The 19,765-nt window shown below is 41.9% G+C and overlaps 1 long non-coding RNA gene across 1 annotated transcript in view; it reads left to right on the top strand.

Moving 5' to 3' along the window:
- LOC141386311 (uncharacterized) overlaps window positions 1-19,765 on the top strand; it is a 120,428-nt gene that overhangs the window by 10,788 nt on the left and 89,875 nt on the right. Inside the window, exon 2 of the long non-coding RNA XR_012408049.1 lies at window positions 13,667-13,830. This is a non-coding gene — a long non-coding RNA (uncharacterized lncRNA). The remainder of the gene's footprint in view (window positions 1-13,666; window positions 13,831-19,765) is intronic.

Below are 19,765 nucleotides of genomic sequence, written 5' to 3'. Positions count from 1 at the left end.
TCAATTTTCTAAATAGTTCAACTTTTGCCACTGTGTGTATTAATACTGAATGTGTGTCGTTGCTATTACTTGGGGTTGTGGTTCGGAATAGAGGAATATACTGGTGTTTGCATTGCTTTAATGCAATACTGCATTGGGCTCACACATATACTTCTTAACTTCTGGGCGTTTCTCTCCATCTCAATCACAGCAGACTGGATCATCGGACCAATCAGCGCAGATAAGCATCATGCAAAGGAGGGGGTTGGGAACAAATAAATCGCTGAACACATCAAATGGGAGATGTTGGGATAACTAGGTAATATAAATGCATATTATAAGGCAATAAAAGTGTTTCATGCATATCAGCCTGTTGATGGAGACCCCAGAAACCTCCTATTATTATGCATAATCGGAGCTCTTTATCAACTTCAGCCAATTGGTCAAACAACCACTGTTAAAAAGGTGGAAATTTCCGTTTTTCTTTCTCAATTAGACTGAAAGGTAAATAATTTTTTAGCATTTTGTAATACTTTGAACTAGTTACAGATTTACTTAAGGGTAAATACTACACATATTACTTACACAAACACCTATTGACCTTTCATCAAATTCATCAAATGTATTTATTTATTTTATTTTGTTTATTTATTTTTTTAACTCGAGCCTTGTTTATGACCGCTGACAGCACATGGGGTCTGCAGCCCGTCAGGCAAGGTTCAGCACAGACCTTTCTCTGAAGGTTGTCTGTCTGGAGCGGGAAATATCCTTGTCATGATGTTGGAGAGATATGAGAGATGTATAGGTGATGATATGACTCCTGCTATCTGGCAGACAGCGTCTTCTCTATTCGCTGGGAGTGTGAAGGCCTTGGGCTGCCAGAACAGTCTGACACACGTCACCTGAACTTCCCAACTGCAGTGTCAGCAGCTCTGCCTCAGTCAAGCTCACTTTTGGAGAAACAGACCCAATGGATCCTCTGTAAAGAGGCCAAAAATACAGTCGAAAGAAAACTGTCCAGTATCGCTGTATAAACTATTATTCGACCTCTGTGCAGGAATAACAGGCTCACAAGTTTGAGGAAAAAGTTTGCTGAGTAGTTCTGCTCACTTTCTTTGCATTATTTATGAGCGGTTCTCTGATACTTGAGAAGCTACTTTAGAAATGAGTGTCCAATTATTATAAAGCTAATATTTCAGTGGTTAAAATATAAGATTCTCCTTTTTTAAATTGAAAGTTTTTTTTTTTTTACAGAATAATCAGATCAAATCAGTTTTACATTTTTTCTATATGCCTTTGCACTGATATTTAAGAAGACTTTTATGTTTTACAGTCTAAGCCTGCTTGACAAGGTCATACTGGTCAGTCTTTCAGCGCAGTGTACTCATAGTGTAGTCTACATAGTCTTAGAGACAAAACTCTTTTAATCTGCCCATGTATGGTTTCGGTGAATGTGAAAAATATATACTTCTTTTGTTAAATGTAGGTAACTTTATGTGCTCTTGCCAAATTGGATAAACTTATTATACTTTAAATATATTGCAATATATTATAAATATTTTTTGCTTTAGCTGTTAGTATGTTTTAAAAATAATGTATATTTTACTTTATTTATTTCAGTAACCATTTTCAGTATTAGTTTGGTCACACTTTAATTTAAGGTTCACCTTTCCTTATTAATAAACTATCAACTTTAACTATTAGCTCAATAAACTCCAAATTTGCTGCAAATAAATAGGTAGTATTTAGGTATTGGGAAGGATCCAGGATGTAGAATAAGAATCATGCAGAATATGTACTTTTGTAACACTTTAAAATAACTACACACTATGAATCATTTGTCAAGCATTAACTCTACTTTAACAGTCAGTTAGCAGTTTATAACTGCAGATACAAAGGCTCTATTCCTAACTTGTAAGCACATAAAGTACAGTGCATCCTGAAAGTATTCATAGCGTTTCACTTTTTCCACATTTTTTATGTTACAGCCTTATTCCAAAATGGATTAAATTAATTTAGTTCCTCAAAATTCTACACACAATACCCCATAATGACAATGTGAATTTTTTTTGGAAATTGTTGCAAATTTATAAAAAAATAAATGCCTGAAAAATCACATGTACACAAGTATTCACAGCCTTTGCACAATACTTTGTTGATGCACCTTTTGTAGCAATTACAGCCTCAAGTCTTTTAGAATATGATGCCACAAGCTTGGCACACCTGTCTTTGGGAACTTTTGCCCATTCCTCTTTGTTGTACCTCTTAAGCTCTATCAGGTTAGATGGGAAGCAACAGTGTAGAGGCATTTTCAAATCCCTCCAGAGATGTTCTATAGGATTTAGGTCTGGGCTCTGGCTGGGCCACTCAAGGACATTCACCTTCTCCTCCAATCACTCAGCTTAGATGGCTGGCCATCTCTAGGAAGAGTCCTGGAGGTTCTAAGACAAAAACAGAATCCAAAAAATAAAGCGAACGAGTTCATAACAGGATTAAATTATCATATTGTTATTGGTTTATCCAATTTTACAATAAACTTTGACACTCCTGTTATTCAGCAATGTTTAAACTTTACAGTAATTTTATTTTTTTAGATCAGTTTGCAAAGATAAATTGTTTATTTGATACTGAGCCTTTAATTATCATTTATTAGGGATTTATAAAGCAGAAATAGTCCTCACTTTAGATTAGGTCAAAAAACTGCATGAAGTTCACTTAATAAAGCAGTTATTAACATACAAACTAACTATTAGTATATCCTTGAATAATAATAATAATAATAATAATAATAATAATATTATATACATATTGATTTGAATAGTTTATTATTCATTTACTAACTCATTCTGAATGATCTTCAAAACCCAAACTATTCTTAAATACAAATCATTTGTAAATGATGTGATACTTAGTTTAGTGATGAAAAATTGACCAGTATCAAGTCAATACAGCATTTGTATCTGCAGTTATAAACTGCTTACTAATGTCTGTTATTTAGAGTTAATGCTTAACAGATAATGAATTACATATTTGCTAATGCTAACAGATAAATCCTAGTGTGTAGTTATTATAATGTGTATAATACTTTATACTTGTACTTTATATGTACAAATAAATAAACAAACAAAAGTCTTAATATATAAGGTAATACATTGCTAGTTAATATGAATTGGTACTTAAACTAGTTTTCCCATTAGTTTTAGTTAACAATAAACACCATTTAATCCATTAAAAAAAAAAAATCATGAAATGTAAAATTGTTGGTAGTGTGTATTCGTAACTAGTCTCTATACTGATATTCTCATCACTTTCCTTGCATTTTGTAGGCAGTGTTTCCAGCAAACCTGCCACATCCAAAGAAGGATGTGGAGAAATACAGTTCCCCTTCGGGGGGAACTTCAGCACTATAAGTGGATTTGATTTGTAAAATCCACGCATTGGGAGGTTCGGTTCAGAAGCTACTCGTCTGAAAGAGTATTGAACGGGCCAATTAAGAATGAATTGGCAGCGCAAGCCTGCGCAGGTGAGCGGCATAAGCAATCAACTGAGTATATAAGCTCACCTGGCGCCAGCAGACGCTATCCTTTTCGCTTCAGAGACTTTCTGATCGAGTCGATGAGGGTTCCTCCTGCTGTGACCAGCGATTCTGAGCGAACGAGAGCATTCTCCCGGTCCAGAGTGTGTACACGCAGTGGCAGACGGTCGAGCTGGGTTTCTCCCTTGCCTGGCGTTCTTTGGGTCCGGTCCTCCAGAGCGGTGCGTATAAAGTTGCAAACTTCACAGAAAGAGCAACACAGTCGTGCAGCACGTCCTTATCAGGACGGCGCTCCGACTGTGCGTTTCTGGATGCGGTGGTTTCCTGTCCTCGGATGATGGGCGCGGGCACTGCGTTACATGTCTGGGGGTCCAGCATGTTAATGCGCTGCTCGCGGGCAGTTCATGTCGTCATTGCGATGCCATGACTGTTGCGCAAGATCGCGGTTAGCCTTTGCAAAAGGGTGAACCACCCCAGTTGTCCCCTGCTCTGCAGCGGGCACTCGGGCAGATCTGAGGGTTTCAGCGAGAGATAATCCGTCGCCCACGGGCCCGCGGACCTCCCGCTCCTCTAAGCGCTCCATCCAAGCTTCGGGCGGGGGAAGCGATCCGTCTAACAGATGGTAGCCCTTACGCCCGATGACACCGGAGACCAGATGTCCACCGCGGCATCGGAGGGTGGGCTTTCATTGTCCGATGATGATCCAGACCCGCTCGCCCCCTTCGGGCTGGTGAGCGCTGTCACTACGGATCCTGAAACGGACATGTTAGCCGTGCTTTCCCGGGCTGCTTCGGCCGTGGGTTGGAGATGGTTTATCCCCCAGCTCCGCGGCCGGACCGACTAGAGGGGCGTTCCCTTCTTCCCGGAGGTGCACAGTAGGCTCACGCGGTCTTGTAAAGCACTTTTTTCTGCTCGTGCTGCGTGTTCCTCCACCCTAACCACTCTTGACGGTGAAACAGCCAGGGGGTATGTGGCGATTCCTCAGGTTGAGTGCGCGATGGCGGTAAATCCGCGCGGCGCCTCTTCTTGGCGGGATCCGCCTCGTCTCCCATCCAAAGCCTGTAAGTTATCTACCTCCCTCGGAGCTAGAGCTTACATAGCTGCGGGCCAGGCTGCTTCCGCCTTGCATGCGATAGCCACCTACTAGCGCTACCAAGCGCAGGCGCTGGCCGAGCTGCACGAGGGTGGGTCCAACCCAGGCTTACGAGCTTCGCACCGCCGCCGACTTAGCTCTTCGGACTACTGAGTCCGCTGCGTGTGCGTTGGGGAGGACGATGTCCACATTAGTGGTCCAGGAGCGCCACCCCTGGCTGATATGCGCAAAGTCGACAAAGTCCGCTTTCTTGACTTCCCCATATCCCCAGCCAGGTTCGGCGACACTGTCTGTGAATTCACCCAGGAATTCAAGGCGGTGAGAGAGCAGTTGGTGGGTGATGTCTTATCGGCGGTCCGTAGCCCGCTCCGCCCGCCGTGCCATTCATACCTGCTCCTCGCCGAAGGCGCCCGCCTACGAGAGCTGCTCCGCCCCCGCACACGCCTCAGGCGAAGCGAGCGCGTCGGGCACCTCGGAAGCAGGCAGCCCCCCTGCCCAGAACGCCGCTAAGTCCGGCAACGGACCGCGAAGCGCCCCTGGGACAGGCCATCTGGAGAAGAGGGAACTTGCTCTTTCCCCGCTGGAGGGCGGGGCCCCATTTCCAACGGCACTTTTTACTGCCATGAAAACATTATGAAAGGGCACTTTTCACTTCCCCAGATGTGACAGCCCGAAATCTGCCAGTCTGGGACGCTATGCTTTCTAGCTTGCAGATTCGGTGCGTTTCGCCAGTGGCTCACGAGCGCTGGGAGGACGGTCTCCTTTCTCCCACCCCTCGAGCCTCCCCTCCGGAGCTCGGGTTTGGAGTGAGAGCAAATATCTCACCTCCAGCTTTTCCGTGGGACCCGCGAGCTTCCCGGATCAGCACACCCACTCCGCGCTGCCCCACTGCTGGTACGTCAGCGATTGTAGCGATGAGTCCATTAGCGAGAGCTCTGCCTGCCTGGTTAGCGCGGGCCAGCTCTTCGCGGTGGCTCATACGCACAATCAGACTCGGCTATGCGATTCAGTTCGCGAAACGGCCCCCCAAGTCACGGGTGTGTATTCACCAGGGTCAGCCCCCTGTCCGCCCCTGTCTTGCGAGAGGAGATTGCTGTCCTCCTGGCGAAGGATGCAATCGAGCCGCTCCCTCCAGCCGAGATGGAGAGTGGGTTTTACAGCCCACGCTTCATCGTGCCCAAAAGAGCGGTGGGTCACGGCCAATCCTAGATCTGCGCGTTTTGAACCGCTGCCTGCACAAGCTGCCGTTCAGAATGCTCACGCAGAAGCGCATCCTCCGGTGCGTTCGTCCTCTGGGTTGGTCTGCAGCATTAGACCTGATGGACGCGTATTTCCATGTCTCCACTCTTCCTCGCCACCGACAGTTTCTGCGGTTTGCGTTTGAAGGTCGAGCTTGGCAATACAAAGCCCTCCCCTTCGGGCTCTCTCTGTCTCCGCGGGTCCTCACCAAGCCCGCGGAGGGTGCCTCAGCGCCCCTTCGGCTCGCGGGCATCTGCATACTCAATTTCTTTACGACTGGCTGATTTTTGCCCTCTCTCAGAGCAGTTGATTATGCACAGAGACAAAGTGCTCTGGCACTTCCACCTGTGGGGGTTTCAGGTCAACCGAGAAAAGAGCAAACTCGCCCCCGTGCAGAGGATCTCTTCTCTCGGGCTGGAGCTGGACTCGGTCACCATGGCAGCGCGCCTCTCCGGAGAGCGCGCTCAGCTGATGCTGTACTGTCTGAGAGAGCTCGACAGTAAAATAGTGGTCCCACTGAAACTATTTCAGAGGCTCCTGGGGCATATGGCATCCGCAGCCGCTTCATGCCGCTCGGATTATTCTATATGAGACCACTTCAGCACTGGCTTCACGATCGAGTCCCCAGACGCGCATGGCACGCGCGCGCACACCGAGTCTCTGTTACTGCGCTGTGTCGCCGCGCCCTCAGCCCTTGGAGCGACCCCTCGTTCCTACAGACCTGGGTGTCTCTAGAACAGGCGTCCAGTCTTGTTGTCGTTTCAGCAGACACTTCCAACACGGGCTGGGGGGCTGTGCGTTGCGGGCATGCGGCTGCGGACCTGTGGAAAGGTACCCAGTTGCATTGGCATATCGCCTGGAGCTGTTGGCAGTGTTCCTCGCTCTCCACCGTTTTTTTCCGGTGCTGGAGCGGCAACACGTGCTGGTCAGGACGGACAGTACGGCGGCGGTGGCGTATATCAGCCGTATAGGGGGTATGCGCTCTCGCCGCATGTCTCAGCTCGCCCGCCGTCTGCTCCTCTGGAGTTATCCGCGGCTGAAATCGCTGCACACCATTCATATTAAGGCAAGCTCAACCGTGCAGCCGATGCGCTCTCACGGCAGCCTTGCGTCCTGGAGAATGGAGACTCCACCCCGAGTCTGTTCAGCTGATATGGGCGCGATTCGGGGAAGCCCAGATCGATCTGTTGCTTCCCCCGAGATCGCTCATTGCTAGTTGTTCTTTCCCTGACCGAGTGCTCTCGGCACGGATGCACTGGCTTACAGCTGGCCTCGGTGCACGCGCAAATACGCGTTTCCCCCAGTGAGCCTGCTCGCGCAGTTACTGTGCAAGGTCAGGAAGAGGACGAGGAACAGGTTGCTGGTTGCGCCCCTCTGGCTCAACCGGACCTGGATGTCAGAGCTCTCCCTCGCGATAGCCCTCCCCTGGCAGTCCCTTCGAGAGAGCACCTACTCTCTCAGGGACAGGGCACCACCTGGCACCCTCGCCGATCTTTGAAGAGATTTTAGACGCGAGGAAGACTTAGGTAACCTCCGATTGCGGTGGCTAATACCGTCACTCGGGCTAGAGCCCCCTCCCCGAGCGCGCCTATGCCCTGACGTGGAGTCTATTCACTGAATGGTGTGTCTCTCGCTGAGAAGACCCCCGTAATTTGCCAGATCAGCGTTGTGCTTTCTTTACGCCGAGAGAAGCTGGAGAGCAGGCTGTCGCCCTCCACACTCAAGGTTACGTGGCTGCCATCTCCGCTCTCATAACGCGGTGGCTGGCAGCACCGTGGGAACGCATAACCTCATCATCCGGTTCCTCAGGGGCGTTAAGCGAATTAATCCATCCCGCCCCCTCTCATGCCCTCTTAGGATCTCGCCCTCGCTACACAAGCCGCGTCAGATCCCTTCGATCCTCGACTCAGTATCTTTCTGTCCCTGAAGACAGCTCTGCTGGTCGCGTTGATATCGATTAGAGGGTCGGGGACCCGGAGGCATTTTTCGGTCAGTGACTCGTGCCTGTAATTGGGCTGGCTTCTCTCACGTCCTGAGACCCCGCCCGCGATATGTGCCCAAGGTTCCTACCACTCCGTTTTAATACGAGGTAGTGAGCCTGCAAGCGCTGCCCTCGGAGGAGGCAGACCCAGCCCTTCTTTATTGTCCAGTTCGCGTTTTGCGTATTATCCGGACCGCACTCAGAGTTTAGATCATCTGAGCAGCTCTTCGTCTGTTATAACGGTCGGCAGCAGGGAAGTGCCGTACCGAAATAAGTTCCCACTAGATTGTGGATGCCTTTCTTTCACTATCAGAGCCGAGATGAGCCGCGTCCCCCGAGAGCGCGTGCGCACTCCACTCGGAGCTTCGCATCCTCTCGAGCGCGCGCACGCGGCGCCCCTCTAACAGACTTCTGTAGAGCTGCGGGCTGGGTGACACCCAACACATTTGCAAGGTTTTACAATCTGCGAGTGGAGCCGGTTTCCTCAAGGGTATTAGGTAACCCTTGGTGATTGAGGAAACAATTCGGTAGGGTGTTGAAACACGCTTGCTGCGCCATTTTCCCTAACACGGAGATACGAGCGCCTTTTTATCTGTCAGTAAAGTTCCCCGTCAGGTGAGCCCTGCAGATTCCTCCGTGGCCCCCAGCACTGACTCAGCGGAGGAGTCACTTGCTGGCCCACTACGTTGTAGGTCTGCCCGCTGGTCAGCCCGCGTTTTGGGTAAAGGTGCCTGCTATGCGTGATCCCCACTAGGCGATCCCATATGCTTATTCCGCCACGGTTAAGTCCCCCCCCTGGGCGGACCCGTGTCTTCCCTCCCCGCTAACCACTCTTTTGCTATGCGTACTCCCCCTTTTTAGGGCTAGTCCATATGTAAATTCTGCCATCTATCCCCCCTCGGGTAACGGATGGCCTCCGCAGCGTCCTCCCTATCGGGATTGCATGCTTCCCAACGTACTGTCGTATTTCCTAGAATTATCTAGATGCTCACGACTTCCCAAAAAATATATCTAAATCCGTAAAACTTCTGTTGAAGTAGGATAAATTAGGGCCAGGGACACGTTGGAGGACCGCGCCCCCCATGATGTGGGTGCGTCACGCTTGCTTGACTATCTCCTCATCGGGGGTGTTGGTAAGGTGCAGTCATTATGGCGCTTTCAATGGGCTCCCAATGCGTGGATTTTACAAATCAAATCCACTTATAGTGCTGAAGTTCCCCCCGAAGGGGAACGTTCGAGGTTACTAAAGTAACCCTTCGTTCCCCGAGGAGGGGAACGGAAGCACTATACTCCGTCGCCATAATGACTGTCCCTTAGCTGTTGAAAGTCTCTTCAGCTTAAAAAGGATAGCGTCTGCTGGCGCCAGGTGAGCTTATATACTCAGTTGATTGCTTATGCCGCTCACCTGCGCAGGCTTGCGCTGCCAATTCATTCTTAATTGGCCCGTTCAATACTCTTTCAGACGAGTAGCTTCTGAACCGAACCTCCCAATGCGTGGATTTTACAAATCAAATCCACTTATAGTGCTTCCGTTCCCCTCCTCGGGGAACGAAGGGTTACTTTAGTAACCTCGAACGTTCCTTTATGTCAGTCCTCAGTGCCAGATATTTGAAGCAGTCAGAGGGAAATGTGATAGGATTGGCAACAATTTTCAAAACCAATAACCTGTCAGAGAAAGGAAGTCGTTGAACGGTCATAGCAGCTTCACACACTGTCTTTATACAGTCCACATCTGCCTCGGCTGGGCACCAAAACAAAGTCAACATTTAATTTAAAAATGAAGGAAACTTTGTATGAATATGAAATAATGGAAGGAGCAAGCCATGGAAAACTATGAAGTTATTTTTTCATTATAGGGGTGAATGTTGTCTGTGCATAGAGAGAAAGAGAGAAATCGAATGTGCCCATTAGGGAAAAAGATGATGCAATGAATAATTGGATAATCGTGTTATTTGATTGCAATCAGCAGGGAGCTATTTGGATGATGAGGGTGAGTTTCAACCGCTCTATACATAATATAGATATTTCAAAATGACTGCTTATTCTGCATCATTCTGATCTCATTTGTATCACTGTTAAGTGCTAAATATTTGAATGTGCTCGAATAAACAGACTCAAGCTTGAAGGGCTACCAGACAAATCAGAAATGGGAATTTCAGATTATATCAGTTAAAACTAACTTTCAACAGTCAATAGACAGAAGTTTTGTGAAAATGTGTTTAGAATGTTTCATGTCTTTATTTCAATGCCTGAATATATTATTTTGTATTCTATAAAATTGATTTAGTTTTTATTTATTTATTACAGTATTCATGCTAAAAAAAAGAAGTTCTTCTTCTCCAGAGGGTCTATTACAGAAAGATCCAAACTTTAAAATCTAATCCAATCTTTTTGGTAATCATATCAGTCATAACACATTTAGGACAAAGGCTATTACAAAACAGCATTTCCTAAGTGTGTTATCTTAAATACAGAAAGGAGAGTGGTCCCAGCAGACACACAACATCAAGACATTAATATTAGGTGAGATTTAGGTCATGACGTCAGGTTGCCAAAATTCAATGTCTAGCCAGCATCTAAGGACAATGTTATTTTGACATCTAATAACAACATCAAATTACATTGATATTTGGTTGATTTTAGGTCGATTTTAGGTTGGACATTGGACATTGACTAAGGCCTGACAGTGGGTTCTGATGTCAACCCAATTTTCATTTCCAAACAAAATCCAACGTCACCACGACGTTGGGTTACAATGTCACTGTGATATCATGTTCATGTCCTGTGCCTGCAGGGGTGTTACAAAAACATTGTAACAAAAAATAAAATCATAAAAGCTGTCATATTTTAGGGCAACTCAACAGCTGTTCAAACCTCAAGATTATTCGAAAGCTAACAGAAAAAAAAGTTATGATTGGTTTGTCCAACAATGACATTACATTAATTTATGAATAAAATTAAGAAGTGTAAAAGACTCTTGAAGGAACCTGAACAGCCAATTCAAATGTTATCAGCGGTTATTAGCATACTCCACATGGTTAATCAGCTATAGATCACATAAGGCTGCGGTTGGAAGTTAACAAGAACTATTTATATTATTTATTAAATTTCCCATTAATTGTATTTCATAAACATCCACCTCTACCCAAACCCTAAACCCAACCGTCACAGTAATGTAGAAACAGATCTGGATCTGGAGTCTTCTCTGTTAGTATAGCTGATTAACAATGTGGATGGATAAAAACAGCCTTCTGAGCTTACAAGTAGTCATAGAAGGCCCCTTCTGGCCCATATCTATCTGCTGATAAACACTGATAATGTCCATTCAATCAAGGACTGGCCCATATCTATTAACTGATAACCACTGATAACGCACATTCAATCAAGTGATAACATTTAAAGAGGTGTGTCCTGAAGATGTGTTACAAAAACCACGCAACATGATATTACCAAAACAATCTCGCAGAAATTTGTACATTCCTATTCAGCACCTAATTCGTATAAATTTGTAAGAAACGGTATCATTCGTACAATTTAGTATGATTTGTTCATCCCCCAATGACTGGGGTTGGGTTTAGGGGTGGGGTTGGGTGCCACACCTCCATTTTAAACTCGTACATTTTTGTACAACTGAACTTGTTTGGATTTCAACTCATTCATTTATTTTCTTTTTGGTTTAGTCCCTTTATTAATCTGGGTCGTCACAGCGGAATGAACCACTTACTTATCCAGCATATGTTTTACGCAGCAGATGCCCTCTAGATGCAACCCACCTTGTACGGATTTGTATGACAAAATGTAAAATAATTAGGTTTCCTCATGAAATCAGGCTGAATGTTACAGTTAGCACAGGAATGCAACCAGCTTTACAAAGACCACTAATACATCATTGAGCTTACTGCAAATAAACTCCAAAAAACGTATGGATAAAAAAATGACAGCTGTGGTTGCCAGAAATGTACTGTTTTTATGGCAAATTTAGTTTATTTATAATATTATACAGCAATGTTTTGAAGTACAAACATCTGCACTTATACCTTTGTTACATAGACAGAAGCACAAAGCATGTGGTGATGAGAAAATTATGTCGAAGCAAAGCTCATTAAGATTTTCATTGAACTGCATTCAACATTTCCCACAAGCAGTGAAAAAGCATACAAATAGGGCGCTCTGTGTCATTCACACAACTACTAAACACCAATATGGTAACACAAATAATATTAAAATATTGTAAGAAACATTCTTTATCAACATTGCATCTAAAATAAATTTCTAATGTACATCTCTGGAGAAAAAAAAAACTAAAAAGAACCATAGCTATGTAAAAAAAAAGGCATACAAAGTGAAGTGTCATGCGCAGAATTCTGAGAAAGTCAATTTATTTAAGGTTAATTGTATTAACCATATACACTACCTGACTACCTGTCTTGTCACCAGTTGTGAGAGCAACAAATAATAAGTTGACTTCTAGTTGATCATTTGGAAAAGTGGGATAAGGTAGATTTTTCTGATGAATCATCTGTTAAACTGCATCCCAATCATCAGAAATACTGCAGAAGACAGACCTATTGGAACCCACATGGACTCAAGATTCGCACAGAAAGGGGTGGAGGGGAGGTGGGTGGGGGTCGCGAGAGATCTTCAGAGTGAATGGCAACATCAACAGCCTGAGGTATCAAAAGATTTGAGCTGCCCATTACATTACAAATCACAGGAGAGGGCAAGTTCTTCAGCAGGATAGCGCTCCTTATACTTCAGCCTCCACATCAAAGTTCCTGAAAGCAAAAGAAGGTTAATGTGCTCCAGGATTGGCCAGTCCAGTAACAAGACATGAACATTATTGAGTATGTCTGGGGTAAGATGAAGGAGGAGGCATGGAAAATTAATCCAAAGAATCTTGATGAACTCCGGGAGTCCTGCAAGAACGCGTTCTTTGCTGTTCCAAATAACTTTATTAATAAGTTATTTGAGTCATTGCAGAGATGTATGGATGCAGTACTCCAAGCTCATGGGAGTCATACACAATATTAATTATTTTAGCATGACTTTATATTCTATACTGTACATTATTTCTGTTAAGTGATAAGACCTTTGTCTAAACAAAGTCAGACCTTACTGTCCTAATTATATGATTAAAAATCAAGGCACGATCATATTTTATCTTGGTAGAATAAGTGTAATCTAGAGGCCTTTGAATTTAATATAACACACTTCTGATACCAAAGGAACAAATAGGTCAAGTTATTTTTTTCTTCATTACTTTTCAAGACTTTTGTCAGGTAGTGTATATTAAAGAACATACTTTTAACCAGGTTATGGATTTTTACCATTTTTCACTCTTGTGTAAAAAATGTAAATGCCTAATTTTTTTTGCTGGTTTTGTTCATCTTTTTTATTTAGGCTAACTCATTAGCAGCTTCATTAGCAGAGTGTCGGTTGGCTACTAACAGACTTGAGAGTGGATTGTCGAACTTGATGACACAATTTAAGTCTTCCCAACTAGGAAACTATTTTTTAAGATAAGATAAAAATACCAAATCAAGTTGTTATCAGTTTCTGCAATACAAATTTGTGAAAAATCCTAATTTATGTATCATATTTTAACTTCAGACTTAAGTTTAGAAACCTTCTGTAATATGTTCCCAGGCTCAAAAACATCTACAGAACCACAAGGGGTGAATGGTATCGATTGAGTTGGGTTAATTTTTAATCCCTATTATGGTCTAAATCTCTTCCATCTCTGTAATCTATTATTTTATATCTAATGAGAAAAAAAAAGCCAAACACTGTTATTTGGATTGACACAGGAAAACCTTACCATGGGATCTTTTTCTTGCAGCTTGTATGGATAGTGCTAGGATCTTCAGCTGACTCAGTCGTTTAACCAACCAACCGACTGCAATATGATGACTGTAATGATCTTACATAGGACTTTTCGACTTGAGAACATCCAAAGTAGACGTGAAGGCAGGGGAAGTGCCCGAGGCCATGGCCTGCTGGGAGGTAAGATGACTCAAATATGTCTCTGTGTGATTTCTGTCATAACTGAAAAATGCCTCAGTGGCAGATTTCAAAGGCTACAGTTTCGAAAAGTGATCATTTCTTTTAAAGCGATCCAATTTACACAACTGAAGTAGTGCCGTAAACTTCATGAGTTCAGCAAAACAATCCAATCGCAGATTAATATCTGAGCTGAGGTCTGAGGGAAGCTTCTCCTTTTAATAACTGAAACTATCAACTCATAATATTATCGAACGGCCCGACTCGGAGGCTATTGATTTTGCTATTATTGTGTTTTCTGAAGTTCTAGCAAGGTGACACAGGGGGCTCAAACTCCATCCCTACCCAATGACCCCTCGCTCCCACTGGACGAGTGCAGTTGATAAAGGACGTAAAGATCAGCTGCCCCTTGGCCTTTATAGATTAACGAATATGAGCTGTCAGCACCTCTCATCTCCATTTCCAATGATTTACGTCAAGTTTAATGAGCCTGCCAGTGCCAGATAACACACTCACAATGCTGCATTTTACACACTGTCCATTCTAGTAGCTTTGCTCATGGTAAAATTGCTTTAGTATAGTTAGGGAATAAGTTGTGGAGATTTTGGAAGGCATTGCATTCGGGTGGAAGATTCTGTATTAATGTATTACATGGTGAAGTTGAGGTGTTGCAATAAAAACAATTAAAATTTGCAATAAAAAATGCAATAAAAACAATTAAGATTGCCCTAAATGAAACAATTATTCTATGTCAGTACATACAGGTGTATAGATATTTGCATTTTTAACTGGTTGCATTTAAATAAAGATATGAGAAAACAGCAACACTATGAATGCAGATAACCTCCTAGACTTTTTAATGAAAAGGAAGGTGATTGGAATGTACATTTAAGTATTGGAAATATTAAACTATGACCACATAATAAATACATTTTTAAAAAATCATGTAAAAATCCTGAGGTAACATTTAGAAATTTTACCTCAGTGTTCTAAGTGTATCTTTTTACTAGAACTATGACTTCTATTGCACACATCACGTCATTGTATCAGAAAAATCACTCATTATCAATTAGACAACAAACGCACTATAGTTATTTTTCAAAGACATAAAATTAGGTAATGTAACCTTAAACCCCTCAATTCAGATGATGTGACTAACTCACAAAACGACAAAAAATTGTGCAATAACAGTGTAATAATGTGCCAACTGTCACCTAATGTGCCAACAATTCACAGTACCCATTGCTTAAAGGCACAATATGTATACGGTTTTCATTAAAACATCCAAAAACCATGAAACAGAGTATTATATATATATATATATATATATATATATATATATATATATATATATATATATATATATATATATATATATATATATATGATAATGTTTATGAAAAAGAAAACCAAACACATCTAAAAAACCCTTTTTTATGAGGAACTATTTTCTTCCGCCATTCATTCACATCTACAGCTGATGGTCAGAACAGCAGAAACCGTTACTCATTCACCAAGGTCTTTTTAGAGCTAGTATTTCAATGATTCTCTAGCATAATATCTAAAGTGCTGACAAAACAGGTGATTTTTGCTCACATTTTAAGAATATAATGCTGAACGATCAATCTATAGAGATTTCCCAGTATTTCTCTGTTGCAATCAGGATATTACAATAACTAACAAAGAGAGACAGTTTCTGAGGTGTAAATAAAGCACCATAATATATAACAAACAAAAAAAGATTGAGATTGACTTAGAACGTCACTTACCTGATTTATAATGATTTGTTCAGCTGTAATTTGAAACGTATGCTGAGAAAACGTTGAGTTTTTCTCCCTCCAAAGCCTGGTTTATACTTTTGCGTCGAGTTATTAGCTAGAACCACGCCGTATTGCTTGCGCATTGCCGTGCATTTTATACTTCTGCACTCTGTTTCTGTTGCTCTGCAATAACATTTCCAAAACGTTAGTTGGAAGTAGATTTTTATGTTCCTCTGTGTTGAGTTTCTTCGCCTATGTTTTGTTTTTTCTGAACGCTAACTTATTGTACAAGTGGCTCAAACTCGCTCATTCAGAGGTGGAAACCGGCAGATGTGCAACAACTATAATAAGGCAAACACAAAACAGTCTCCATCTGGAACTACTTCATGGGACTCCACACTTGTAAACACTCGCTCCATCAGGCTCGCCCATCCATACTCGTCAGCTCTACCAAGCCGACCAATCATAGACCTTGCGCTACGCATCGTTGCGATGTGTACTTACATTTTTTGAGAGGTGCGTGTCGGCGACGGCTATGGTGAGGGTTATGCGTCCACATGCAGGCTGAGCAAAAATCACCTGTTTTGTCAGCACTTCTGCGCTTGACACAGAAGTATAAATGACAAATTTTTGGATTGCTTTAATAGAAAACAGGAAAACAGAAATTGTGGTTTTATTAGAATGCACATTGCAGCATTATAACAGAACCATCAAATAGTTTAAGTATATGTATGTAATAGTATAAGTATAAAATATGTAAAGTATACTTTAGTATAATAAAACATTGCTGCTTCCACGTGCATCGAGGTTGTGGTAAACAGCGGCATACAGTGGCTTTAGTGTAACGTCACATTTTTTCATCAGCAGATTGTTTAATAGCTTAGTTATAGCCTTACTCTGCTTCATGCTAACTTGATAATATGTTTTGAATACTTCTGCTCATCCATGAACATGATTTCTGCAGGACTCCTGAAGAATGTAATGAAGACATTTGTTTGTTGTGAATACAAGCACCCTCTAATAGCAAAAACGACCTACTCCACCTTTATAGTTAGTTAGGATGTAAGCTGTTTTAAAAATATGTAAGCCATTTCATTTTAGGGCAAGGCATTGACTGAATCTACCACATGCTAATTTTGAGGTTGTAAAATTTGCCAAGAACCTGGAAAAACAAAAGCTCCTGTTTTAATAGTATTTCAAGTAGCTTCTGTATAAATCCGGAGATTATATCAGACTGTGTAGTGAAGATCATCTGTGCAGCTGGACAGATGCCTTGAATTTGATGTTGTTTTGGTGTAACATTAATTACAGCTGTGTTTAATGTGATACTCGTCTTAGCACAAAGTGTATCGCAGCGCTGCTGACTGATAAAGACTTGGCTCAGAGGACTTAGTCAAAGCTTAGCCCTTGATCCGGAGTCATGAGCAGGTCAGAACAGTCTGGACATGCATGAAGGCCAAACGATCAGGTCCAGGAATAATATCAGACTTTATCTAACAAAACACATTCAGGTTTCTACAGTCTGCTAACTCTTAGAAAATGTAAAAAGGGCAAGATTTACTTTAAAATGTATGTGAAATTATTCCTAGCACAGTGGTACGTTTTAATTAATTGATCCGTTGATATTAAGACATTATTGCTTTCGTTTTAAAACATCTGTCATGGCATAATAATTAAATTAATAATTGTATGTGGGTCAAAGACAAGACTGCATGGTGTTCACATGAAGACAAAGAAAACTAAAAATTTTGTCATAATTTACTCGCACTTTACATGTTCCAAACAGTTTTAGAAGATATTTTTCAGAAAGCTGAAAGCCTTTTGACTGCCATAGTATTCTTTCCTACATAGTAGTTTTTTTCTACTGTCAATGGTTAGCAGGTGTACAGCTTACTTTTAGATGATTTTATTTTAATATCAAAATAAAATATTTTATTATTTCACTGTTAACCTAAATCGTTAACCGTTTTAATGAAAATATATAAGTAAATATAGTTTTAAGAATATTATATATATAATGATTGAATTGGGCAAAGCAGTGACACAGTAGGTAGTGCTGTTGCCTCACAGCAAGAAGGTCGCTGGGTCAGCTCAGTTGGCGTTTCTGTGTGGAGTTTGCATGTTCTCCCTGCATTCACGTGGGTTTCCTTCGGGTGCTCCGGTTTCCCCCACTGTCCAAAGACAAGCGGTACAGGTGAATTGGGTAGGCTAAATTGTCCATAGTGTATAAGTGTGTGTGTGAATGTGTGTGTGGATGTTTCCCAGAGATAGGTTCCGGCTGGAAGGGCATCCGCTGCGTAAAAACTTGCTGGATAAGTTGGCAGTTCATTCTGCTGTGGCAACCCCGGATTAAAAAAGGGACTAAGAAAATGAAAGGGACAAGAAAATTAATGAATGATTGAATTGAATTAAATTTAATTAAGTCGGTGCGTCTCGGTGGCACAGTAGCTGTTTCGAGCCTTGGCTGGGTCAGTTGGCATTTGTGTATGGAGTTTGCATGTTCTCTCCTTGTTGGTGTGGGTTTCCTTCGGGTGCTCCAGTTTCCCCCACAAGTCCAAAGACGTGGTACAGGTGAATTGGGTAGGCTAAATTGTCCGTAGTGTTATGTGTTAGAATGAGAGTGTATGGATGTTTCTCAGTGATGGGTTGTGGCTTGAAGGGCATCTGCTGTGTAAAACATATAAGTTGGCGGTTCATTATGCTGTGGCGACCCCAGATTAATAAAGGAACTAAGCCAAAAAGAAAGTGAATGAATGAATAAATGAAGTAGTACATTAAATGATAAATAAAAACACTATAGCAAGAGCACAGAAGTCTTTATATTCAACATACTGTAACACAGTTTCATCATTTTCCACACAAAATTGGATCATTAGACCTCAAACTTTACATGTAAATGAAATATATTTAGTTGAATAAGACAAAACCCAAAATAGTGTCATCATTCATTAAAAGTGCTGAGATGACGTCATGGGGCATCTGTAATAAATGTCAGTATTAAAGTCAGTTTACAGCTTGATGGTCCTTGACAAGCCCATGCAGTGTGTCATATGTTTATGGTCATAGAAGTGCCGCAGTTTTAGGTGTATTTTAGTTTTTTAAAATTTTTTTATGTTTAAAATTTGAAATAGTTTAAACTTAGAGTGATCTTAATCTTACTGATTTGATCTTAGAGTGTGTGTACGCTTAAATTCATCAAAACGTTTATATTACCAAAAACACTTTTTAATGTGGGAAAGTACTTTTCGACGTCAAGCTCTGAGCACACTGTAAAAAGCTTTTTTTGAGTTGACTCAACTTTTAACCCCAGTACTGCACTTGACTTGATTTAAGTTGAGAAAACTCAAAAATGTCCTGAAGCTGGTTGCCTTAAAATTTTAAGTTAAATTTATTTATTTATTTTTAAAGTGCAGGCATACACACATTTTCTTGTGTCAACGTCGTAAAAAAAACATGTTACCTAATGTTGAGAGTGTGTTACATTCTGTAGGCTGTACAGTTTATTTCATGTTATTTTTTTTTAATTCTTAGGACAATTTGCAAAGTCTTGACTAATGCTTAAAATTCACAATAAATCAAAAAAATCTAAATGAACCCAAAATAAAATAAACATCTGTAAAAAAAAATTTGAGCCAATAACCTTAAACTTTTTTGTTGTTGTTATTTTCATATTATTTATATTTGTACTAAATATATTTTTGTGTTGTTAACATCTCATTAGTAGTAGTATTAGCATTAGTAAACTGTAAAAATAAAGAAATGGCAAATCACATTGTTTTCTTAAACCAGCTACCATAATTGTGTTATACTTTATATATCATATTTATATACACAATCACAGGCCACTTTATTACCGGCCTTCCTAGTACCAGGCTGGACCCCTTTTTGCCTTCACAACTGCCTTAATCCTTCGAGGCATAGATTTAACAAGGTACTGGACATATTCCTCAGTGATTTTGCTCCAAATTGAAATGATAGCATCACGCATTTGCTGCAGATTTGTCAGCTGCACATCCATGATGCTAATCACCCGTTCCACCACATCCCAAGTTTCGATGTGTTGTGGGTTCAGAGATGCTTTTCTGCATACCTCGGTTGTAGCGAGAGGTCATTTGATTTACTGTAGCATTTCTATTAGCTCGAACTAGTCTGGCCATTCTCCTCTGACCTCTGGCATC

This window comes from Danio rerio, chromosome 6 (assembly GCF_049306965.1).
Source record: "Danio rerio strain Tuebingen ecotype United States chromosome 6, GRCz12tu, whole genome shotgun sequence".
In the NCBI taxonomy this organism is placed as follows: Eukaryota; Metazoa; Chordata; class Actinopteri; order Cypriniformes; family Danionidae; genus Danio; species Danio rerio.
Note: the sequence above shows the minus strand (reverse complement) of the source record. Positions and strands in the feature narration are given on the sequence as shown.